This window comes from Antechinus flavipes, chromosome 1 (genome assembly GCF_016432865.1).
Source record: "Antechinus flavipes isolate AdamAnt ecotype Samford, QLD, Australia chromosome 1, AdamAnt_v2, whole genome shotgun sequence".
Classification (NCBI taxonomy): Eukaryota; Metazoa; Chordata; class Mammalia; order Dasyuromorphia; family Dasyuridae; genus Antechinus; species Antechinus flavipes.
This window is the reverse complement of record NC_067398.1, coordinates 453,371,488-453,398,534: the sequence shown is the minus strand read 5'-3', so window position 1 is coordinate 453,398,534 and position 27,047 is coordinate 453,371,488. Positions and strand designations below refer to the sequence as shown.

At 33.7% G+C, this 27,047-nt stretch overlaps 1 protein-coding gene across 3 annotated transcripts in view; it reads left to right on the top strand.

Annotated features, from left to right (window-relative positions):
- The window catches only part of C1H8orf34 (chromosome 1 C8orf34 homolog), a 435,849-nt gene that overhangs the window by 245,825 nt on the left and 162,977 nt on the right, over positions 1 to 27,047 (top strand). The gene's annotated exons all lie outside the window — the stretch shown is intronic.

Genomic DNA, 27,047 nt, shown 5'->3' with positions numbered 1-27,047 from the left:
TTGGTGTTCACAGGATACTTCTGTGGAGAGGCAGCACAACATAGTAAACAGACAGCAAATTGGTCTCTGACTCCTGAAGACTTAGGTTCAAGTCAAGAAATATGTTGACTATATGACCATGGTCAATAGCAGGTTGACATTTATAAATGGGGTCTCCTCATTGGGACTTCACCCTAGCCATACCAATAAAATCAAAAGTCTGGTTTAAAAAATGTTTTTTTGGAAGGTAAGGGCCAGAAATGAAATCTATTTTCACTTAAAATAGGATTTCTTAACTTGGAATCTGTGGGCTTTTAAAACAATTTTGATACCTGATATAAGTATATTTTAATATAATTGTGGGTTTTTTTTTTGTTTTGTTTTGTTTTTTGCATCCCTACATGGTTTATTTTATACATGTAAATTATTGTTCTGAGAAAGAGTCCTAAATTTTCCCTAGACTACCAAAGGGGTCCATTACACACATACAAAAAAGTTAAGAAACTTAAATTTAAAAGAAAACAAGTTTGTTTCTGCCTCTTACTTATACTTGCTTTGACAATAGTCTCTCCTGGAGTTTACCCTTCTATGGGACGCCACTTACACCCACAGTGAACCTCAAAGGCTAGATTAGCCTGACTTCCCAGCTATTTTAAGCCTTTCTGTCTCTGAATTTCATTAGTGGACTGAGCTTTTCTAGATTTTCAAGGCCTATTTCTGAATTTTAAAAGTTCAAAACCAATGTTAAGATAATGGCTTAAGTATAGAGTCAGGACCTTTCAGGATCATATTATTCGGATCCTATTAGCTGCTCTGGAACACCTACCTTAACTTCCTTACATCTAGGAAAGAATTTAATCATTTCACTCTCCTATAGGTCTGGGCTGGTGGGAGTAATTTTTGCATACACTGTAGGGAGTCCAAAGAAGTAGCCTGGTCTTACTTTAGCTAAGTCAACTCCACTCTGCAAAGCCAGCAGAAGCTCCTAGAATTCAAGCTTTTGTAGAGCCTAAATCTCATTTGCAAAGAGGTTTTTAAGCCTGTTTAAATGATAAATCTGGCTCTTTAACCCTTATGTAAATGGTGCAGATTAGCAAGCACAATACCAAGGCCTGCTGGTTTTTTCTGCTTGCTTTTACCCCTGGCTGTTCAATTGTGTGGTTTGAGAGGGGATTAAATCCAATGAAAGTAAAAAAAAAAAAAGTGTGTGTGTGTGTGTGTGTGTGTGTGTGTGTGTGTGTGTGTGTGTGTAAGGGGGAGATTCAAGTCAAAAATTTTCTAGCCTGTGCCCCTTTAGATTTGATTAATAGTTACTTAAAGAAATATAAAGGGCATCTGTCAAGATATGAGAGCCAAGAAAAGTACTGACTTCATGAAATTTTTCACTAGGATGCCAATTCAAATCATCTCATCAGGGATGAGAGGATTATTCCAAGTGCCATTTCTGGACTGCAACTCTCTGAGATTTTCCTTTGTCAGATCATATTTAGGGGATGATTCATGAATGCAACCCTCTAGTTATTTCCTAATTTTTTTTCTTTTTTTTTTTTAAAGTACATAGAGATATAGTGGGGTGTGTGTGTGTGTGTGTGTGTGTGTGGGTGTGCGCGCGCGCTCGCACGCCTACATTAAGGAGAAGCACTCTATATTGGAAGATTGGAATAGGAGGAGCCCTTTGCTAAGTGTAGGGTGCTTTGTCCCAGGGCTTGACTCCTGCTACCCTTAACCCAACTACAAAGAGCATTTGGGGAGTGGGGGTAGAGGGAGGGAGACATCCCCTCAATCGAAAGTGAGCTCTGAATTTATTGATTCCCATTGAGAAAAACAATATGGATTGCTTAGAATTAAATTGGCAGCTTTGAGTAATATAAAAGGCCCCTAAGAGACAGTCCTATTTTAGGGGCTTATCTGCTAATGATAACTTTGTAGCACATGGATGCTTGTTAACATGTTGGTTAGAAAACCCAGATCCTATAAAAAGGATGAAAATTGTAAGTCTTTAAAGTATGACTTTTGGTGGTTCAACAAATGTTCCTTAAGCATTTACAACATTCATTTATTGCACTAGGCCCTGAGGGAGATTAAATAGTATATTAGACTTGGTCTCTCACTTCAAGTAACTAACAATTCTAATGAACAAATCTTAAAAAGTTCACAAATGTTGGAGTCTCAAAAACTGACAGAGAAGATACTGTGTTGTTTTTTGTTTTTTTTTTTTTTTGTTTGTTTGTTTGTTGCTATTTTGTTTTGTTTTCTTCCAAATGAGACTGAATTGGTGCCAAGAACCTTGTGTCCTACTTGTGTGACCTGGCCTAAGATACTCTTATCTCTCTTATCAGCTTCCTGATTTATAAAATGAGTATTCTTGATAATTTTAATCTTCTCTAAGGTTTAATTTTAATTATACAGAGGAAGAAATTGAAGCTCTAAAAGTCAGAAGTTATGAAATGACTTGTTCAATATATCCATCAGATAGGTAATAAGTAACTACTGTGATCTTTTTCTTTACTAGAGGTGGAAAAAATGAGATTTATAGAGGAATAGGAGAGATAAATGGCCGGTTAACTTGTACACTAACTTCCTTTGCCCTCCAGTGGGAACCATTCCTTATTTACAAACAAACAAACAAAAAAATGAAGTTGGAGGTTGGTGGCCCATAGAGGGAAAAGAGGGTTTCAGTTAAACTAACCATCATATCCATAATGACATAGAGCAACAATGGACTGTTTTTCACTTATTGTTCCTCAACTTCTGAATAGAAGAGAAAGAGAAAGGTATAATTTCTCCTCTTTTCTACAACATCTTAAATAATCATTACAATTGCATAGTATTGTTTTTTTCCCTCAGATTCCTTCCATTTACCTTGTGGCAGAGTATTTATTTTGTCATTACAGTGTAGAGACTAAGAAAATTTCCATTTTTTATTCTCTTAGAGTTATATTCTCTTTAAAAAAATTGCTTGAATAAGTGGATTCAAAGCATTTAGGATTGTTTTTCTCTTAAAAGATTTTGTAGTCATGGGATTTGACCTGTGTGCCAAACAGAATTAGAATGTGTATAAATCCTTTATATCCTATATATATATCCTATATATAATAGTCTAAATTCCTTCTACCAAATTCCAGCATTTCCTCACTAATTAATGTTTCTAATATTTTCTTGTATCTAACATTTGTATTTGAATTTTATCCAAGGATTTATTTTAATATGGAAACTATCAAAATGCTACCACTGAATAGCTGTCATTTATGAAGGCCTTTGAAGCCACTAAAAACATAATATGCGGGCAGCTAGGTAGTCCAGTAAATAGAGCATCAGCCCTGAAGTGAAGAGGACTTGAGTTCAAATTTGGCCTCAAACACTTCCTAGCTGTGTGATCCTGGGCAAGTCACTTAACCCCAGTTGCCTCAGCAAAAACCAAAACAAAACACATAATATAGGGTAATTTCATTTCTTTATTTTGCTTCATTATTTAATCAGTATAGATGATCTCTCCATTGGAGAAATCACCATCCCTTTATAGATCTCAAAGTCTACTTGGCTAGAAAGATGACTAGAAAATATCAGTCATGGATCATAAATATTAATTATTTGAAGAACTCTTGCTTTTAGATGAGTAGGCATCTAGTATCAAGCATGCATTCCATTCTTGACTATTCTTATGACTTTCTAAACTGATAAAAGACACCAGAGTTTGAAACTCCTGTGGCCTACCCTTTGAGAACACAAGGTGACCATGAAACCATGAGGAAGCATCAAAACAGGACCTCAGAGAATGAGTCTCTATTGGCTCAAAAGGGGAAAAGCATCTAGAATAGAAAGAACATTGAACTTGGAGTTCATTTGCAAGATTAAAGGTTAAATTAGATCTTGAATTCTAGACTTAAGGATCTAGGATCTGTGAGTAGATTTCAAGAAAATCCATGAACTTGTATGGGAAAATACTTCAGGTCAACAAGCATTTATTAAATACTAACTATGGGTCAGACACTGAGCTGGAAACTGGGAATCTAAAAAAAAGGTTAATGACAGACTCATTCTCAAAGAGCTCACCATGATAAAAATGAATATTTTCACTAACTTCTAACAGAAATTTATCATTTATTTCAATATTTTAAAACATTGTCACAAGAAGGGATCCAGTAGGATCCATCAGACTACCAAAAGTATTTTTGACTCACAAAAATTTAGAATTTCTTAGATTATATAATCTCTAAAATCCCTTGCAGCTCTAACATTTTAGGAAAGCATTATTCTGATCATAACAGTAGAGCCTATCTCAAGGACTGGGTTGGGAAATGGATTTTCTTTAAAAAACAAAAACAAAGAAACAAAAACATTTTTTTTCCGCTATCTCACAAGGCTGGAAGTTCAGGAGCAACATCTTTGGGGTCACTGCATTGATGCTCAGCAGAGGACTTTAATCATTTCTGACCTGTGCAAATTAGCATATGTTTAGGTAATCGGGGTAGTTCACCATATTGATGCCAAACTTAGTGTGATCATCTGGCAATCTTAGCCAGTATCAGTTCAGAACTCCTGAGTTGGAGATACACCAGTTTCAGCTTCTCAGATAGTAGGGATTTCAAGTATGCACTAATCTCACTCAGTTCATTTTCTTTTTCTTTCATCCCAACCACATATCCCCCTCCCCAAAAAGAGATGATCATCTACTCAAATTACTATTTGCACCATTATATTTAAATAATTTTATTAACTTGGAGGAAGATCTGATTCTTTACATTACTCAGAGGAACATATTTTTCCTAAGATGAAGAAGGGAAGATTACTTTCGCCTTGTTTCTGTGGTAATGTAACTGATTGCACAGTGAAATTTAGCAACTCCGTTGCCTGTGAGAATGAAAGCGAAATTTAATTCAATGTGATATGCATTAACACCTATTATGTACCAGGCACTGTGCAAGGGATATCAACTGGGAATACAGGGACAAAATAAGACTTGGCCACACCCTTGAAAGAATTTTATTATCTTGGGGGTAATTGGGGAGCCAGGAGACAGTAAGAATATAGATAAATAAACCCAAGGTTTTCCATTATGTTATAGAGATGAAAGAGAGAATAACTAAGAATAAATGCTATTCTATAGAAACATTAATAACACAGCTCCAAGATACGTAGCATTAATTTTGTTATTTAGTGATAATAAAATTGAATGATATTTAGAGTTTCTCTATGGATTCTTAAAAATGTTCAACTTAGATATAGGAATATAAGCTATTGACTTTAATTTCCCTTAATCTTTTCCCCAAATATCTAAAACTAGGCTTTACAAAAGGTATGAATACTTAATAAGACAAGCAGGACTTTTTTTTTTTTTTTTGCTAAACTTTTAAGTTTTTATTAAGCAGATGACCATCAAGAATCTTGTCATATAGAAGGTCCCAATGTCTTAGTGCAGTTTCAAGCTTTCAAGCTAATAAACTTAAAATTGCACTAGAACTTTGGGGATACTTTAATATACAGAATCTGGTAGGAAATGGACATCTGAAATAGTATTGATGCTTTCTACTGTGACCTTTTTGTGACTTGAAATCCCTGTTATTTCAATTGACAAAATCACCCTTCAAAAGATCTGGCAAATGGACGTTTATATCACATCCAATTCCTCTATAAAGTTTTATGCATAAGGTATTGGGTTAAATCTCAGGGATATAAAGAGATTTGTTGACTAAAATACAGCTGGGAGTATGAACCATTTTCCCCATAAATGTTTCACACACAGCTAAGGGAATAAATGCAGATGGAGTATAACTTAAGTGTTTTCAAACTGGAAAACAGTTACAGCAGGGCTAGCTTCTGAAAGAGTCAACCCAGTGTAGGCTTGGCTGCATCTTCTGTCTTTTAAACAAAGAGATGACATCATTTAGCAGGTGGGACAAAGCAGGATTCTTCAATAAAAAAAGAATAAGAATGGAAAAATGGTTCTATTTAAATTGTTTAAAAAATAATTCTACTTAGGATCCCTCTCTCTGATCATCAGTGAAAGACAAGTTTGGAAGGCAGAGCAAGTTTTTTTTTTTTTTTTTAAATTTTTGTTTTTTTTTTTTAGATTTAGTAGAAGATATTGGTACATTCTTGTAATCTCTAAATATGTTTCTCAAGTCTGAATTTGAACTTAATCATGAAATCCATTGAGTTGGTTTTTGACAGCTTTCCGTAATTTAAATCCAAATGCTTCACTAGAGGGAAAAGGGTGGCAGCCCTTGGCGGGAAGGGGATCTAGCAGGGTCAAAATGCATTTCAACTGTTGCCTAGGAGTCACACTAAAATATTTAACAGAGAGCAAAGTGCTTGTAGGTCAATGATACGCACAATTATCCAGGGAGTTTTTGTGATTGTTAAATTAAATGATTTGCAAGTTTTAAATGAAGAGTATCTATATTACCTTCCTTCCACATTTCCAAATTTGTTGGCCCATACTTGAGAAAGCAGATAACAAACAATGATGCCAAGGCCTGAACAACAAAGACAGTTTACAAGCTTTTTCAAGAGAGACCACCCATTAGTTGCACATACCCACTGCCATATTCAGAAGTTAAATCTTGTTCCTGTGGCTCCTGCCAATGCATTCCTGCAAGTAAGAAGCTTTTTTTTGTTTGTTTTTAATGGTGCAAGGGCCGCATTCATTCATGCTTAACATCAGTAGCACACAAAGAGGGGTTGAATGTGATTTAAAGAGAAATGGGATTATAGAAAACATACAGTGCTTCAAGCTTGAAAGTTCTGCATGAGAATGCCTTGAGAAAGCACTCGTTGCTTCTAAATTGGTTTCCCCTCCATGTTATATATAATCAGCTAGTTCTACTTTGTTTTCCTACAGAGTGGCCACATATCCCCAGTATAATGTTTCAGTTATAGTAGCAGAATATTTTGATAAGTAATAAAAATAACACACATGTTCTCTAGGGATAGTAAATTGAAAGGACAGGTAGCTTTTTCATCTTATTTTTATTATCTAGCTTTTAAATGAGCACTAAATACAGTAGAAGGAAGGCTAGAATTTGAAACAAGCCTTGGGGTTGACTCTTTGCCAATTAGTATCTATGAGATTTTGAGGCAATTAGGTGGCATACTGGATCCAAGACTTGAAGTCGAGAAGGCCTGAGTTCAAATCCTTCATATATGTATTTCTGTTGGTTTGGAGTCTTCTTTATTACATATCTATATTTTTCCAAAAAAATGTTGTTTTTTAAAAATTGGAAATAAAATTAAGTTTGACTCAAACCCAGTAGTCTTCTTTCTATGCTTCATGGCATTCTTCTCATCTCTATAATGTATCTTTAAATTTTCCACACACACACTTAATGGTAGTTAATTCAACTCATTTTCAACTCACACATGGATCTCCATCTTCTGTATTTGTGCCTTTGCTCTGCCTATCTTCTGTGCTTGGAATACTTTTCTTCATTCTTTTCTTTCACTTTTTTTCCCTGAGGTAATTGGGGTTAAGTGACGCCCAGGATCACACAGCTAGGAAGTGTTAAGTGTCTGAGACCAGATTTGAACTCAGGTGCTCCTGACTTCAGGGCTAGTGCTCTATCCAATGTGTTACCTAGCTGCCCCACTTCCTTTCGTTTCATGGAATCTGTGGTTTTCTTTTTTTTTTTTAATGTCATATCTACCATAGGTATATGTGTTTATATATAGACATACATTTCTGCACATATGTATGCACACACACACACACACACACACACACACACACTCTTCCATCTCCCTGTATTTTCTCCTCCCAATAAATTATAAGTTCTTAGAAAGCAGGGACTATTTAACTTTTGCCTTTGTATCCCTATTCTCTACTGTGTACTTGCCATATTCTACTTGACTAATAAATCCTAACTTTTTCGATCATGTAGGAAACAGTGTTTAAGTATAGGAAAACTAGATAGTAAATTTTATGAGGGCCCCCTTTGTCCTCATAAAATGTATATTCTTTTGAAGAAAAGATTTGATATCTTTTTTTTGTTGTTGTTTGCTTCATTACCAAAGACATCCTTCCCTCTTTTCTTCTCCAGAGGACCATCCTTTATTGTTAGCTGCATGACTATAATGACAGCACTCTCTCAGTTCAGCTTTGATGTTGGAAAGAAATGAGACACTCACATGTCATTGAACATTTATCATGAGAAGGATGATTTGGATCTAACAGTAAACATATGCAACAAAAATACAGAATACTCTTTAAAAATTCTGGATCCCTTGTCTCCATATGGAAATGTGTCTGGGGCATCAAGCATGGAAATATCATTATTGTGGACTGCAGAAATTGACCAAGTCCAAGGGATCTAGATTCCAGACTTCAAGGCTTAGTTTAGTCATTATAATTATACTGCAATCAGTATAATTATTTGCTTCTATTTCTTTTTCTTTCTTTCTGTTTTCCTTTAAATGACTATAGTCATTGTTATTTTGTCTTCTTGGTTCTGCTTAATTTATTTGCATTAGTTTATTCATCTAGATCTACCCAGGCAACTTTTTATTTTTCATATTTTTAATTTCTTATAGTAATTATTATAGTAGTTTATAGGAATATCTCCATAACTTCATGTAGTACATGATGTAGCCACCATCCTTACCTTCAATCAACGATCATCTGCTTAATTTCCAGTTCTTTGCTTTTATAAAAGTGCATACATACATATACATAACATCTATCTGTATCTAGTTGTCTATATCTTTGGCCTTTCTTTGATGTTTACATTTTAACAGATCAAGTTTCCTTTGGACATCATTGATTTAATAGCTATATTTACTCAACTGACATTTAATGTAATGAATTTTTTTAAAAAGTATTAAAATCTCTTTTAAATTTACTCAAGACTTTATTTGATATGTATGATAGGATGAAATTGATTGAAAATAGGACATTATATGGTTGTATACCTTCACTTATTTTTTTATTGATCTGATATCATATCTGATATCAAAATGCATATAAATATTAAGTTGATGAGATTATTTAGGAACAATCCTAAGAGACATCGTAGTCATTTGGAAAGTCTACATCCAATAGAGTCAGGAAATCTGAATTGTATTTTCAGCTTTGACATTAATTTGCTACAAGTCATTATACAAGTTATTTAACTTCTATGAATCTATTTCTTTCTCTTTGAAATAGACCGCTTGGTAGCACAGTGGTACTGACCTGATGTCTGGATGATCTAAGTTCATTAGATGCATTCTTAGGCATCTAATTAGCTGTGTGACCCTGGGTAAATCCTTTAATTCTTGTCTGCCTCCATTTCTTATTCCGTAAAATGAGGATTATAATAGAATTTATAGGGTAGTTTGAGAATGATATAATATTTGTAAAGGACTTTGCAAATCTTAAAATACTATGTAAATGTTATTATTATTATTATTATTAGAATTAGATTAGCTTAAGTTAGCAACTGATCAAGAGGAACCATCTACAGAGTGGTAGGTAAAACATGATTTAGAATCATAAAAGTTTAAAGTCAAATACTGATTCTGATAACATATAAGTTATTTCACTTTTTTTGGTCTCTGTTTCTCAACTGTAAAATAAAGTCCTTAGACAAATCCGGGTGGGGAATGTCTGGCCTGCAGACCTTATAAGGCTGTCAAATCATTTGGTCTGCCCCTGCCAAGTCAACCACAGGCAATGATGAGCTGACAAGGAGGTACAACTACCTCCCACTGCTTGAGTTTTTAAGTTGATAATTTTGTACAACTTGGAAATGATATTATAAACATCCTAATGGCCCTTGACAGAAAAAAATTTCCTTATCCTTGAACTAAATGATCTGTAAGACATTTGTCAGCTCTAAATCCTATGTCCCTGTGAGGATAAAGACTAAAAGAGATAATTGAAGTCATATTAAATAAGGAATGTTTTCTGATCCCTAGTCCATCTATTTTCTAAATAAACTACTTTTCCTTTTGTGTTATATCTATTATATCTGTTATATCTGCAATTTTTGCAGAGCATACAAAGAGTAAAATGTGAAGTGGTATATGCAAGGGAGTGAAAATATACCTTGAAATAATACGAAGCTACTCCTAAAGGCCCTAAAAGTCCTTTAAATGTTGGTACCCAGGGACAAATTCTCTACCCTAGATATAGTTCTGAGTTACATATAGGAAATATAATATTAACAAGAAAAACAAGAATATAGAAACATATATTTATGCTCAGATCTGCAATCTCATTAATTTTAAAGTTCCTTCCAGAGATGGAGATTACAACCAATTCATGCCTGCCATCTTGTGCAATCTTTTGTCCATGTTTTCTCATAAGTTCACTGAAGTGGTGCCACCAATGTCCTGGAGGTTTATTTTGGGTTGTCTGACACACCTCAATCTTTCCATATAACAAACACATTTTATTTTCCTAGTATAAATGTCCTTAATAATATTTTTACTCCTATTTTTCTTCAAAGTTCTTCCACTCAAAATGATTTCATATATATATATATTATATATAATGTATATTTATAGATATTGATATGTATGTATACTGATTATCAATATTCTTAAATTTTTTGGTCTTTTCTATGTGAATGATAAGACAAAATTCTGATTAGTTACAAACTTCTTTTACAAAAATTAGTGAGGTTCTAGGGCATTATTCTTTCAGTATGATACGCAAAAGCAAGAACATTTGAATGGCCTAAACATTATTCAAGAAATCTTCTTGAACTCTAACAAGTGCACAGGTCTGTTTCACTTATCATCTCATGATTTATAATGAGAATGTCATTATCCATGGTTATTTCTGTTATTGTATCTTTCAATGAGTTGGGCCCAGATCTGAACAGTGAAAGGAAAGGGAGCAAGCTAAAAAAAAATTACTTTATATCCCTAATCTTCTTATGGAAAGAAAAACCTGTCATCTTCTTAATATCATCATTTTACTTATATTAATGTATAAATGTGAGATAAGGACTCTAATAGTTCCCAAAGAATTAAAATAAGTATTGTTCAGAGTACATAGAAAGGAGCATGGTAGGTATGAGCAGACTAAAGCATATTATCAATGAGCAACTCTTAAAGTACAGCATTAGAGGATATCATCAGGAAATGTATGATGTGTAGAGTTATGGGTTGGTGTAGAATTATGAGACATGGATAGCAGGATTACAACCCTCATGTTTCATTAATAAACTTACAATGTAAGAAGAAAATAAAGAAATCCTTCTAGATATTCAGTCAGTCCCTTATATCAGAATTAGGGAAGGACAGGCTTCATAGTTGCACAGAATATTAGATGTATTGTAATCTGAATCAATCAAGGAGTTCCCAAATAATTGACATCACTGATTCATTTGATCATTTGAGAATATCTTTCAAGGATTTTCTGTTGATTTTGATTTATAGAGGGGAGATACCTCCACACTCATGGGAAAAAAAATAATCCTTCTAACAACTATCATTATCCTTTTTCCTCATGAAACTATTGCCAAGGACCATAGAGTTGTAGGTAGAAAAATAAGCCTGAAGTCAGGAAGACCTGGGTTCAAATTCTACTTATGTCACGTACTGTTACCCTTTACAAGTCATCAAACATCTCAGTGTTTTTCAGGCTTTTTGGTTTTAGGACTCTTTTATATATTAAAAAATACTGAGAACTCCTACCAAGGAGATCTCATTTATATGAATTACATATCAACAATTACTATATTAAAAATTCAAATGTTTTCATATTATTTTGATAATAGTTTTGATATCATCAAAAATTATTGAAAAATCCTATCAAGGAGGCTTCATTTATGTGAATAACATATCAATAATTACTATATTTGAAATTCAAATTTTTTATATTATTGTGACAACAGTTTTGATATCATCTTTTTTTTTTTGGGGGGGGGTGAGGCAGTGGGGATTAAGTGACCTGCCTATGGTCACTCAGCTAATAAATAAGTGTCTGAGGCCAGATTTAAATCCAGTTCCTCCTGACTTTAGGGCCAGTGCTCTCTCTATCCACTGCTCCATCCAGCCGCCCCTATAATCATCCTTTAATACAATCTCAGGAATTCCCAGGAGTCCCCGTACAATATTTTGAGAATAACTGCCCTACACAACTTTCTAAGTCTATAATTTGCCAAAAAAAAAAAAAAAAAAAAGGTGCTTTGGCAGGGGAATTCTTTATACTATTTAAATAAGGTCAGTCCTTATCCCTATTTAAAAAATACTTAGGTAGATGACACAATAAATATTAAATCACAATACAGTTAGTTATTAATAAATAATTACAAAAGAAGTCCCACTTCAAAAATCTTCTTCATACTAAAATCATTGTCATACATACATACCTGAGGCTCTGGCATAGTTTATGGTTAACAGATACATGAATAATGTGTTAATAAGCATTCACACATATAGAATTGTCTGAGTACTATGCATGCTAAAGTGTATCATATCTTACCCAAATTTACAATCTCAAATAGACAACAGTGAATAAAACTCACATTTGTAAAAAATGGTAAACTTGGCTTAGCATTTACCTCACAATGACCTTGTGAGGTAGGTAAGAATCTTAATAGTACATCTACCACTCTGAAGGTGAAAAAAAAAAAGGTTATATCCTTGATATAAAGCTAGAACAAAATAAGGAAAAGAAAAGTAATTCTTAATCCTTTGAAGTTCTGCATGAACTACATAAATTATGTTTTTCTAGTTTACATTTTAGGATCTTAAGAATATGTTTAACCATTCAAAGTCAGAATTAAACATATTTGAATTTTTTCCTTTTTTTTTTCATACTGAATAATTTTCTAACAAAAATATCCAGAATTTAAAAGAATCTAGAAAAAACACAATCTAGTAAAATGACCTTCACATAATAGACTGTGATTTGGAAGATTAATTCCTGAAGCCATGGATTCAAAGAATCTAAAATCAGCTTAGTGATCTCATTAAGTCTGAAGAAAAACTGTGGCCAAGGAGAAATTAATTTTACATAATTATTTGTTCACTCTTTTGAGTGACTTTATCTAGACACTGTTATGTGACACCTCAGTAACTTACTTTAAAAATTAACTAGAGATGGACATAAATAAAACCAAAGCCATCTATACAAGCAGTGGAAAATGGTTCATTGAAGGTAAATTATCTGTGTACTTTCATCAAGATTTTGTAACTTCATCATTGTGATTATTCTTTCCAAAATAAAGGTTGTGATGCTTTATAATTTAGAAGATGAACCTATGAAAATCATCGTGACTGAAAAATTCATTGCTCTGTGGTTACTCTAAGTATATGAGCCTCTCTGAATTGAAGTAGAGTAGTCCTGGAATAACAATTACACATTTCTCAATAGAAAGGTAGACCAAAAGAAACAAATATGTAATAACCCATTCTTTGCATATTTAATTATTCAATATTGATGCTTGCATGTCATTGAGAGGTAACCCCAAATCTCCTCAATTGGTCAGGAGACCAGAACTCATTTCTGTTTTTGTTTTTTCACTAAATAGCTATATGACCATAGACAAACCCAGTATGGATCTAAAATGAGGAAAGTAGGCTTCTGAGATCTCTTTTTGTCTAGCATTTTATAACATCAATTCTATATTGACATTGCAGATATAGAAGTTGAGTAGGAGGTTTAAAAATTTGAACAGGAAAAAAAAATCATTTATCAAGAGATTTCGACTTTTTCATGTTGTTTATTTCTATCTCCAGTGCTTGGCACATAATAAATGCCTAATAATTTTTTTTTCCTTTAAAAGGCATTCATTCAGCTCATTGAACACAATTTTCAACTTTCCTGGCCTAAATTTTCTGTCAGAGAGGTAATATAGAATTAATAATAGATGAAGATAGACCAGGGTTCAAGTCTTTCCTCATACTCTACTGACTTCTTGAAAGGAAGGGAAAGTCACTTAAAGTCATAGTATTCTGGGAAATTGTCTAAGGCTATTACTGACAGACAAGATACAACTTCTGTTCAATAGAGAGCATTTTCCTTACCAGAAAGTTCCATGAAGCAGTGAAATCACAGAAAGAGTACAGTGAAATCTTGCTACCTTTCCCTGCTGCTAGAGTTTTCCTGGTTTGTCAAATTACATTGCTTAGACATTATTCCCCAGAGGTCCTTTCATCATTGCTCTGAGGACACTTTTTGTTTTGCAATGGTGATGGATTGAAAAGTGGCAAATCTGTAGTTGATTTTATTATAATCTCTTGGGAATTATCTGCAAAGTATATCTACCACTGAATGTCAGCAAGAGTTCTATAAGCAAACTACCAAACAAAAGATAGCAATATGGCTATTGTCTTATTATTTTCATTATCAGCAACAATAAGATGTTTGTATAATTAGTTCTATCTATAGTATATCAGACAATTATGTTCTTGATTCAATGACAGATGGAACTGATATGACTGGGGGTAGGATGCTGGGAAAGTAACAATTAGCCAAAATAGCTTTAGCTGCTGCCAATGAAGTAGATGCATCACAGCGGTTTTCTGTGGATAACTGGCATAGAAATGGGAGTGATGGGGTGTGTAGGAATGAGTTATATAAGCTACAAGGACAAAAAAAACACATTTTTTTTTTTACTAATATACTTTTATTATTGCATTACACAAACAATTATTATCATTGAAAATGAACAATATGTTCATCGATACTTGTGGGAGATAGATAGTAAAGCAAAATATAATTCATTTTGCCCTTAAAATCCTTAAAATTTAATGAAAACAATCAACTAAATATATAATTCAAGTAACATTTTATTATTAAGCCCAAATTAAATGTTAAGCATTGTGTCAGATGCTGGAGGTGAAACTAAACAAAACAAACAATTTATTTTTAAAAAGAGAAATACAAAGTGCTATGAGATCAGATAGAGAGATTATTTCCAAATGGAGTGCCCAAAAAACTCCTTAAAAGAAAGATAGCATTGAAATAGGATCTTGAAGGAAATAATAATAAGTAGCTGACATACGGCTTTGTGGCCTACAAAATACCAGGTCTGTCAATCTATCTATCTATTTATGTTTATCTGTCTGTCTATCTATCTATCTAATCTCATTGAGTTCTCACAAAAACCTTGCAAGATAGTTACCATCATTATTTTAATTTGGGGGATAGAAAGATATTACAAGACTTGTCCATGGTCACATTGCTATCATGTCTAAAGCACAGTTTGGACTTAGGTTTTCCTGATTCAAAGATGACCACTTTTCTTCCCTAAGCTATCATAGGCCAAGTTAGAGGAGGGAGGAAATTCTAGGCACAGGTGGCAGTGCAAAGTGAAAAAATAGAAGAACTTTGGTCATTTACACGAGACAGACAGAGGCGTTGTTCACCTTTTGTTTTCAGAAGACCAATTACATCATAGATGATGTCTTGACATATATAAATTGGATTTAAGTGAAATACAGCTGTGCAACGTTGACGGCCTCACTCTCTCTTACTGAGTCATCCAAGTCCAGTATCAAGATGACTGGCAATGGCCCAGGATGCAGTGGAAAACCTTGTCATATTCATCGCCTGACCAAGCCCTAAGCACTTCATAGCCACTGGAATAAATTGTTCTCATCTACTCATTCCACTGGGAAAAGTCTCACATGCTTGAGGTGAAAATCCCCCTAACTCATAGATAGGTTTGAAGCCCGTCAGTTAACCGTCAGTTAAAATGGGCTTATTTAGCCCATTTGCCAAGACAGTTTATTGGGATGTGACCACTGAACATGCTATAGTTTCTTGGAGCCACAGATGAGAGTTGTAGATAACAACGATGGATGAGCAGCCCTGTTCAGAGAGGACTAGGAATACTGTTGTGAAGATTTAATTAGAGGGTAGAGTACACAATATAGATGAAGAGGAGTATGAAATAAAACTGATAAAGTAAATTGATGGCAGATTGTGGGAAAATCATAAAAAATAGCCTCTAGAATCTAGTTTCTATAAATTAAAGAAAATCTTTTAAAATTTTTAATTAATGGAGGGATATAGTGAGACCTGAACCATACGAAAACTAATCTAGCTTATTCTTCAATGGACTGTATAATGAAGCATCTAAAAGCAGGATGAATTATTGCAATAGTTACAGTACAAAGGATGGTGGCAATGGAAATGAAGAGACAATATCAGGAGATGTTGTACAGAAAGAATGTATAGGAGTTGATGACTCAATATGTGTTATTGCAGATGATTCTGAAACCATGATTATAAATGACCACAATAATAAGAATGACATTGACAGACATTAGAAACTCAGAAAGAGGAAAAAAAATTTAGATGGGAAAGATTATAGGATCATAGATTCAAAGTTGGAAGGGTTCAACCCCATCTTTTTTTGAATAAAACAGAGACTCAGAATCATTAGTGGACTTACCTAAGGTCATTCAGTAGTTAAAGGGTATAGTTAGGATATGAAATGAAGCCTTATCAATTTCCACCTTCTCAGTTCCACATTTTTTTTCCTGTTACATTTATTTTTCTTAAAGTGCTGAGCCTGGGTTCTCTTGAGACACTCTCTTGTAATGCAGAAGATACTTGTGTTTTTGGAGGAATGTCAGTGAAAGGGATGAAACATTGGAAAATGTCTGCAAAAAAAAAGATGACGGTTGAATTCTTCAGCTACTTATTAAGCTTTTGTGTCACTATAGCTGTCATAAAAGTTGATAAAGAGTAGTAAAGATTGAAGTTAGTATGGAAAGAGACCCTTAAAGCTATATATTCTATGCACTTTAAGACTCACATCATTCTTGCCCATTTCCATGTAGCAAAGGAGTAGCAAAGAAGGAATGGAAATGTGAAAATAAATGAGCTTACCAAGGGAAAAAGTATGTAGAAGAAAACTTTGTGATTATGTCTCACTTTGTCAACTATAACAGTGTTAGAAAAGGAGGAGGAGTATTAGTGGAGACCCAAAAGGAGAACTTACAAACGTTGGAGAAACTAGAAGAGTTTTTGTTGTGACACTGAAGCCAATGAAACTCATAGATGGGGGAAGGATGTTCAGCAGTGTCAAATGATGTAGAAAGTTCAGAGGTTTAGGATTTGAGAAAAAATCATTGATCTGGCAATTAATTAGGAAGTTACTAATAATCGTCAAGAGAACACTTACCACTGATAGAAACACAACATAATATAACTACATTTGTGTCATAAATGTTTAATGTTCTAAATTGTATTATAGCATATTTAAGAAGTCTAAAGACATTTCTGGCCAGGATGGGAACTATAGCTTTAAAAAAAAAATAAAATAAAATCACCTCTTAAAAATGTTCCTTTTGTCTTGAGATTTGGACTAGTTCTTTTCTTTTCTTTTCAATTTATTCTCCAGATCTTATTGTGACTAAATAATAGTCATGTATTGGCTGGAATATTAGAGCACTTGGTGTTTAGGTATTTGTTGCTGGTTGGTATAAAGTTTTACTTTTGCCTTTAAAAAGAATAAAATATGATTGTAAAAACATGAGTGCTTAAAAAAAAGCTGTAATAGTCATTTAGAAGGTGAAAAGCATAGTCAAGTATAAGCAATTGATTGATTTTCCTTCTAGTGTCTATTATTGAAAATGAGTAAAGGAAAAGATCCTCTGTATTCATTGCTTAAAATTTCATTCTCTTCAGTCCAGGAGGAAAACAGTAATAAAATCTGAATATTCAGATCATTTTGGAAGCATCCAAATGCAATATTCCATTTTACATCTTGAACATACACAATCAGTATCAGAAGGACATTTCCTTCAATTTGTCCTCTAAAAACAAAGTCCTCAAAAAAACCCCAACACTTTTAAGATCAAGACCTCCCTGTTTTTAAACTTTAGCTTTGTTTCTGGAAAAGAAATGAAAGAACAAGAGATATATATATCAACAATTCAATCATTATCTCTTGGGAAATAGATTTTTTCTTGTCTATTCAGATTTTCCCATTGGGTAAGTCCAGCAGCAGGAGCTGTCTACAGCTCAGAAATTCCATGGAATGATAGGGTCATTAATAAGACCATCAGGATATGGTCTTATTATACAGGATACTATAAAACTGTACACAAAAAGGTTGATGATGTTTTATGTTGTCTATTATGAGTCCATTGCATTTAGCTTCAAGAGTACCTTATTTCATTAGAGAAATATAATTTAAAAGATAATTGACCTTACTTTTAATCAAAACAGAAAATCTAAAATACTCTTATTTTTAAGGGGCTGTGTGTGTGGGAGTGTGTATGCATGTATGTGTTTGTGTGTGTGTGTTTTATATAGCATTTACTATATGTCAGGTGCTGTATAATTTGATCCTTTCAACAACCCTGGAAGCTAAGTGCTATTATTCTTCCCATTTTCCAGTTAAGAAATGGTGGCAAACAAAGGTTAAGTTATTTGCCTAAGGTCACACAGCTGTTAAGTGTCTGATCCAGATTTGAAGTCTTCCTGATTCCATACAAGAATTTTCTCCATTGAACTACCTTGCTACCCCTACATTTAATATATAAGAAAATATACTTTAGTGTAGATGTTAACCTGAAGAAAATCAATGGGACACATAATAGCTATTTCCAAATGTCATATTATCATACAATTTTGTTAGAGTTCAATAGGATTTTAGGAATTATCTAGTTCATTTTCTTTATTTTACAGATGAGGAAAATATATCTGTAGGAGTGAAAAATGTAGGACTTATATTGGGTATACATTGTGAGTTTTTGAAAAATGGAGAAAATTATCTCTGTGGTTTTTAAAAGCCAGACAGGTCTAATTCAGTGGGTAGAAATTACAAAAAGATAGACTTCAGGTCAATATAAACAGATAAACTAAATTAGGATCATCTTATAATGGATTAGGATCCCTGTTGCTAAAGGAATAGTGTAGAAGAGATTCCTGGATTAGATGGGACTTGAGTTTGCCACTAACATTCCTTGTATTACTCTTTGATTCTAAGTAGAATAAAATTGGCTATAACTCAGTGTGCATTTATTTATTACCTACCATATATGTATTACCGAGGCAGTGTATGCAGTGAAAGGAGAAAGAACCCTGAAGCCAGGAAAATGTTGGGCATAAATCTCCTCTGCCACATTCTCACAATTCTCTAAGACTATTAGCTGCACTGAAATCATAGGTTCAGTTCCTATTCTGCAAATGTTACAGGGCACCATTTAATTACATGTTAAACCTTAAAGGTTTAAAGATTGAAGAAAGGATGACTAAAATGTTACAGTAATTATACCTTTAAAAAAATCTTTATACTGATTTTATTGATTATTACAAAGCCTTTGATTCAGATCTTTACTCATGGTTTATTCATATACTGCAAATACATAGACAGACTTGGCTTAAAACTCTTCAGTATTTGATAAGCCCATGAAAAACTATTTACTGTTAAAAATTTGCCATCACACAATAAAATAAAGAACAGTTTATTTCAGGAAGAACTTTAAGCACTCTGAGATTCTACCTAATTTTAAATATATCATTAACATAAAAATAAGTCTTGGCTTCTCAATTGAAAAAGGAGTGATACAAAAATATTTTATAATCCTTCAAAGTACATAAATGAAATCAAGTCATATGATACAACCCCCAAACTAATAAGCAGCTAGTTCACCTCATGGAATCTTCCTCCCATAATATCAACATGTCATCAAAACTCCAAAAGTATAAAATTCTTAAAGTTTTCCAAGAAAGATATTGAAGATGATCAGATTAAATGGATGAAGGCAATGCTTACAAATGCCACTTAAAGGCAGGGCACATTGAGCATGTTTCACCAAGTAAAAATTTCATTTTTCTTTAATGGTATTTTCTTTTTTCAAATACATGTAAAGATAATTTTCAACATTCATTTTTGTAAGATTTTGTATTCTAAATTTTTCTATCTCCCTCTCTTACCCACCCTCTCCCCAAAATAGTAAGCAATCTGATGTAGGTTATACATGTTCAATACTTCTAAACATATTTGCATACTTGTCATGTTGTGCAAGAAAAATCAGACCCAAAGGGGAAAAAAATGAGAATGGAAAAGCAAGCAAACAGAGGCAAAAATACTATTATTCAATCCATATTCAGTCTGCGCAGTTCTCTCTTTGGATGTGGCATTTTTCACTCAAGTCTATTGCAATTGTCATAGATTCCCACATTGCTGGGAATCATACCAATCATAGCTTTCATCTGTCTTCTGTGGCAGAGCTCCCACTAGCTTTAGGAGAAATGATGAAACAGGTGAATTTTTTCTTTCCTTCTCTCCAAACCCTCAATTGTTTCTTAGTTTTTGTGGTCTCTCTTTGTTGTCCATTTCAAATCTGCTCCTCCTCTTATCTCTCCTGCTCCTACTCCATGTCAGTCATAGGAGCTCATTCTTCCTTCTACTTCATAGCTAACAATGTAATTCTGAGCTAGAATTCTACAAGCCACAAGTCTTCATCTTTAAAATGCACGAAACTCTTATAATAAAGAAAAAAAATTAAGACTTCTATGAGGAGAAACTTTCAGAAAACTGAAAACTCCAGAGGAGATAGCATATAGACTTAGATTCACAGTAAGCATTGAATTAATAATACAAATCTTTCCAGATTTCACAGATAAATTGTATTTAGCAAAGATTTATTAAGTGCTGACAATGTTTTGAGCATTAAAAAAAAAGAGAGAAAAACAAAACACAGTTTTCTACATTCACAAATAAGTATAAACACGTGAGAAAATGATTTAGTTTATTGAAGAGGTCTGTGTGTGTGTGTGTGTGTGTGTGTGTGTGTGTATGTGTTGCTGTTCAATTGTTTCAATAAAATCTGACTTTTTGTGATTTCATTTGGAGTTTTCTTGGCAAAAGAGAGAGATTATGGGACTAAGAAATTTGTGGAGATATTTGATGTTGGTCAAAACAGACTTCTAGACTCAGGCAGAGAAAGGGAAGACAAAACACTAAAAGAAGTATAAGTTTTCAGTTAAGTAAATCAATATGGTCTGGAAGACAGAAAGCTTAATGAAAATTTCATTAGTTAAATCTTCATAAAAATTCAGTTCTACTTTGACACTAGAGAATTGAAACAAGCATGGGTATCCTTTGGAGCCAGAGGATTCAAATAAATGCAATTATTTTCTTTCTTCAAAACAGCCAGCTTAACTTTTGTCACTAACACATTGAATTACTTAAGTAGAAAATTAGTGACAAACTTCCATTTCTCTCCCATATGACATGATGCTTTCTACCTCAAGACTTGCCTCTCAGGCTCTGTGAGGCTTTAAATTATAAACAGCCCCAGTTTACAGTATAAACAATAAACACACACATATACACAATACCCCAGTCTTACAAACAAATCTAGTCACCTTGTTCTCGTGTAAGCTGGGTCGTAGAGAAATGAATATATCTTCAAGTATTATTTTAGGAATGTGCCAAAAATAAAGCACTTAGTAATGAAAGCCTGTTTTTGCAATCATCTCTTTATAGATTGAGAAACATTTGGGATGAATAGGGAGAAATTCCAGTGCTTGGAAGGGCTTTCTTGTTAGTGTTTAAAACTTTAGGTATCGATTTTAATACTTTTATAAAATATGATGAGTTAGAATGGAAGAGGGGAGAAGTGGAGAAATATAGGCTCTAAAAGAGTGATAGGACCTCTCTGCATGGTTCTGTTTGTCATGCCCCGAACGACTACACTTTGGAGTGGATAGGGGCAGAGGGTCCAGATGTGTTAAGTAATTTGGCAAAGGTCATCCCCTACTCTAGTTGCAGATCAGAACCATATCTTTGTCCTACTGATTCATGAACAACAGTGTTTGAAGAAAGATTGAGGATTTTTAAAAACCAGTTTAGTATGGATTAGTAAGAAAGTTGGACAGAGGAAGGAAAAAGGTTGAAGGACTCACAGTGAAGAAACAAAATTGATTTAAAAGAGAAATTTTTAAAAGTAAAAACATAAAAAGAAAGCATAGAAATGAGTTTCAGAAACAGACCAAGAGTTATTGTTAAAAAACTGAATAGGCCTTATATTTAAATGTGTGTAAATTAAAAATCTATATTGATTTCAGAGAGAACATCATTATATTCTTGGGTAGACAGATAACTTAGAAAGTAAATCTTAGTAAGTGCTTTAGTATGTTATAGCTTGAAGAACTCCTAGAGATCATTTAGTTCTATTTTCCATATATAATTAATGAATGAGTGACTTTGCACATTCACATATTATGATATACATCCAATTGATGCCTCAAACCCATACTAGAATTCATGTCTAAAAAGGAACACTATGACTAATATACTTTTAAAATGGTTTATTAGAAAAAAGTTTCTAAAGAATTAAGAACATGATCCTCAAAGCTCTATTTTTATTGATTACAACTTAACCTCTGTAAATGCTTAACTCTAGGCATTCACTTCATTTGCGAACACCCTTGTACCACTCTGTATTTACTATGGTCAGTCTCTCCTAATTCCAGGTCCTCAGAGAAATCTCTGGTCACTGTCTTTTGTAGTGCTTAAACCAATTTTACCAAGCTTACCTCTATCTGAGAGCTTCAGAGATCTATGGCCATTGTTTCATAGGAATAATAATTTAAATACCTGGTAGCACACTAGAGAACAGCCACGTGCAAGCTCAAGGTCTTTTATTCACATCCTGCCCCTGACCTCCTGCTAAACACCAGGTCAAAGAGAGCAACTGCCTTGTCGCCACTGCTTAAATAGGGTCTATGAGGTCACACGCACAACCAATAAGAGAAAGAGACACTTCCCAGTAATGAAGCAATCTCAATGTGGCCAGAGTTGCAGTCCATGAGTCTCTGTTTTGCTCCCAGCAAATCAAATCCGAGGATCTCAAGTATTAATTGCTTGTTTACTTCCTGGTGTACTGAACTAGACTGACCCTTACAAACATCAATTGGCAAGAAGGGGAATTATCTCCATGAAAAAGATGTCCATAAAATCAAAGTCTAAATACTGACTCATTGGGGAAAAAAATCATTGAATTCAATTGATTTATTAAGTGGCAACTAACAAATTAGGCTAAGAACCAGGACTGCCAAAATGTTTAAAAATCGGCATTTATTAAATACCCCTTAATATGCCATGAACTGTGTTAGGTTCTAGAAATACAAACACAAAGACAAAATAGTCTTATTACTGAAGGAAATTAGAGTATCTAGGTTGGGGAAGGGGGTACAACATGATAGATAAATAAAATTGGTATATAAACTTCTCCAGAAATACAAGTATGAGAGAGGTGTTAACAACTGGGTGAATAATGAAAAGCCTCTTGAAGGAGTTGGCATTTGTTCTGATCCTTGAAGGAACATAAGGGTTTCAAGAGATAGAAGAGAAGAATGGCATTCTAGGCATGGGGAACAGTCCCATTAGCACTAGCTTAGTTACACTAAAAAATAATTTGTAAGCAGCCTGAAAAGAGTCTGAAGGCAGATTGTGAAAAGATTTAAATAGCAGTGAAGTTTACATTTTATCCCAAGGACAATGAGGAGGCATTGCAGCTTCTTGAGTAGAGGAATGACCAGGATTCAGAAAAAGATTGTGTGTATATTGTCTAGAGAGAAGAAAGACTGGAGGTAAAGTATGAATAGACTATTAAAATAGTCCAGACCTTAAGTGAAAGGGACTGAAGTAGGGAAGTTAAAGTACAGATAAAGAAAAGGGAGGAATAAATGAAATGTTGAGGAGGTAGAAGGAGGAAAAAAAGGGAATTGATTAGAATTAGCAGGAGTAGAGAGTTAATGATAACTGAGACTAGATAATTGAAAAAAAAATTGTAGAGTCTCTGAAAGAGGGAAATTGGGTAGAGGAATGGGTTTAGGAAGTTCTCTTTTAGACATTTTGAATTTGTGATGCCAATGGGAGATTCAAGAGAATTTTCCATTGGGCATATGTGGAAGTAGAGGTGATGACATAAATGATAGCTGATTTTAAAGATCTGGGAATCATATGCATAAAGATGATGCTTTATAGCAGCTGTATTTAACCTGGGCTAGATTTAAGCAAAAAGGTGAGAGTTGTAGGATCATAATTAGAAAGAATTCTGGGTCCTTGGCTCTAAGGAGCTTTCTAAGGGGAAGAGAGATTTCTGGCAAGGGCAAAAGAAAATACAAATGCAAATCAGAAAGTGAGTGATAGAAGGCCAAAGGACATATCCAGAGAGATGTGCTCTTATTCATCTAGGAAAAGTTGATGGACAGTTTATTTTCAACAGTAAGTGATAAATCAGAGAAGATTCCATAAGTAGAAATTGCCTGAGTTGACACTTGAAAGAAGAGAATTTTCCCAGGCAGAAATGAAAAGAAGAAAGGGAATTTCCAAACATGGAGTCTTAGAGAACATCTAGAAGGTCTCAATCTGTTGCTCTATTAACTGAGTACAAAGAAATGTACTTCAATGTAAATAAGCAAGGACTGAAACTGATCTTGTGTAAGTATTTCCAAGATTTCTATAGGTTTTTTTGATTACTGAACCTGAAATTGAGTACAATGCATCATTTTGAAACCTGAATTGAATTCATAGTTTATACATGATTCACAAATTAGGAAATAATGTAGTTAAAATTTGCCTCCTAGACTTTCTGATTGATTCAGTTTATCATAATCTTTTAAATAGTTTGCAATCTAATATTGGTATCTTCCTTGCTAACTTTTCTAATTTTTTAAATGAATTCTTCCTCCTGAGAGCTTTGCTATTTTAATTCCCCCCTGTAGAGAGCCAGTATTGAATAAGTCCATTGAGTGTGAATGAAAGAGTAGAGATTCATAATTCAACCCTATGAAACTATATTGCCTCTTTTTAGCCAAGTCATAGAGACAAATCACTATCACAAGCTCCTAGAAATTGCCTTTAGGGAAGACAAGAATATCTCTTAAAAGACATCTCTTAATATGAGAAATAATCACTGGACATGAAATGATTAGATATTTCTGGTAGAATTTGAGACTCAACCAGAAAGAAGGTTGAAGACTGTTAAATGTCTTCTCTGATAAGGGGTTCCTATAGTGGTAAAAATGGAGTCAGAATTAAGTTCTGCCTGCTACTTTGGTAATTAAGCCTGTGATGAACTGATGTGTCTCTAACTGCTGATCAAAATTTAATGTTACTGCTCTACCATGTGAATATTATCATCATGCTGTAAGAGGCTTGGGAGTGGAACTTTTCAGAGTTCATGTGCTTGTGAACAGTGAAGTGAGTGGAATAGCATCTGATTTGGAATGTATGTGAAGCATTTACTTAGAATGGCAATTTTAAATTTTTGCCAAATACAGAATACTATGTTAGGTGCTAGGTGTGGGGGTGACACAAAGGCCAGGTGACATTTTTGGCTTTTCCCTTTAAGGAAGATATAACCTTGTAAATTGATGAGATCAACTAGAGAGTTTACAAAATTAATCTTCCTAATCTTATGTGTTCAAAGCCAGGACCTAAGGGAATATTCCAGAAGGATCTCAAGGTCTTTGAAGCAGAAGCAAGGTGCCTTTAAATTCAGATATATTCTTCTAGGAAAAAATTACACAGAGGTCAGTCACATGAAATGGCCACTGACTTAAATATTCATTAGTTAGATTCAAAGACTAAGTACCCTGGAAAATATACTATCCAGATCTGATTAAATAAGGGCTATGTAAATATAAGCTGCTTATGTTGTATAACTCATCAATTCTATAATCTCTAGGCTTTATTTTTACCTTTTTTGTGAGGCATTATATGGTAGTAGATAGAGTGCTAAGCTTGGAGGCAGAAAGATTTGATATCAAATCAGACTTCAGATACTTACTAGTTCTGTAACACTGGCCAAGTTACTTAACTGCTCCTTGCCCCAGTTTCCTCAAGTGTAAAAATAGGGATAAAATAATAGCACTTACTTCCCAAAACTGTCAGGAAGATGAAATGAGATAATAACTGTAAAATATTTAGCGCACACTTCACTCATAATAAGCACTATATAAATGGTAGTTTAATTTTTGTCATATTTTTGTTCGTCTTTTTTTTTTAAAGGAAAGTGTATTCTCTCATGAATTGAGGGGAAAATGGGACTTTATATCAGAGTCAATAGATAAGGGAGAATGACAGTATTGGAGAGCAGAGGATTATTGATAACAGTAATAAAAGCAAAGGAAAGATACACTGTCAACAGATAGAGCTGGTATCATTTTTATATATTGCTCCCTCTGAGTATTGTACCCATTTCTTTTTGTTTTATAAAATGAGTAGAGAGATTTCATTAATACCATCATCCACCTGGTTTGACTGTTCAGAAATACCCATTTATAAATGTTTCTGGCTTTGTCTGCGGCAAATCAAATGGGAGCTGTACTGTGGAGACTATGTACTAGTTCTTTCACTAGCACTTGAAACTCTGGGCTCAGTAAATAATAAGTTACTCGATAAAAATTCATTGAATTAATTTTCTTTGAAATGCAGTGTCCTCATTTTTAATAATTTCAAAAATTACAAAGACAAAGAAAAAATTTTCAATTTCATGAAGCCATACGAGTTACTTCAATAGACTCATGTTTTTTCTAAAACTTTTTAAATGTGAAAATTATTGTTTTTAAATTAAGCAGAAAGCCATCAAAATTTCCATTGAGATTTTTGCTTTCTTTTTTATGAAAAAGGGTTTGTGTAGCTGACACTGGGAAGGAAGTGTATATCACTTAAATATCTTCCAGTTTCATTGTAGTGTGGTGTCACGGTCGTTGTACTACCAACATCAACTATTGAGATTTAACACTGATTTCAGTTGCTTGGAAGCTTTTTTGAAGGGCCCAATTGTAAAAAAATAAAATAAAATTAGATGAATTCATAGATGAATCTGAGAAAAGTGAGACTATATTTTTATTCCTAGATCTTATTGAAAGACAATCTGTGCTCACTGAGAAATCATTAAATAATACAATGCTCAGCACCAATATGCTGTTGACTCATTTCATTGATTTTTTTTTCTTTTCTTTCTTTCTTTCTTTTTTTTTTCAAATGCTTGCAGTTACTATCTCTCTGGAATATTGCTTTGTGAGCCTGGGTTTCATTTAAGATGATCTTTCAAAGATTGAAGTGTCATGTCAGCTTAGCAGCTCCTCTATTGAAATTGTTTTGAAAGAATCGCTCATGCAGGCTATTATTTTAAGAATGGAGCCCTGTTAGGCA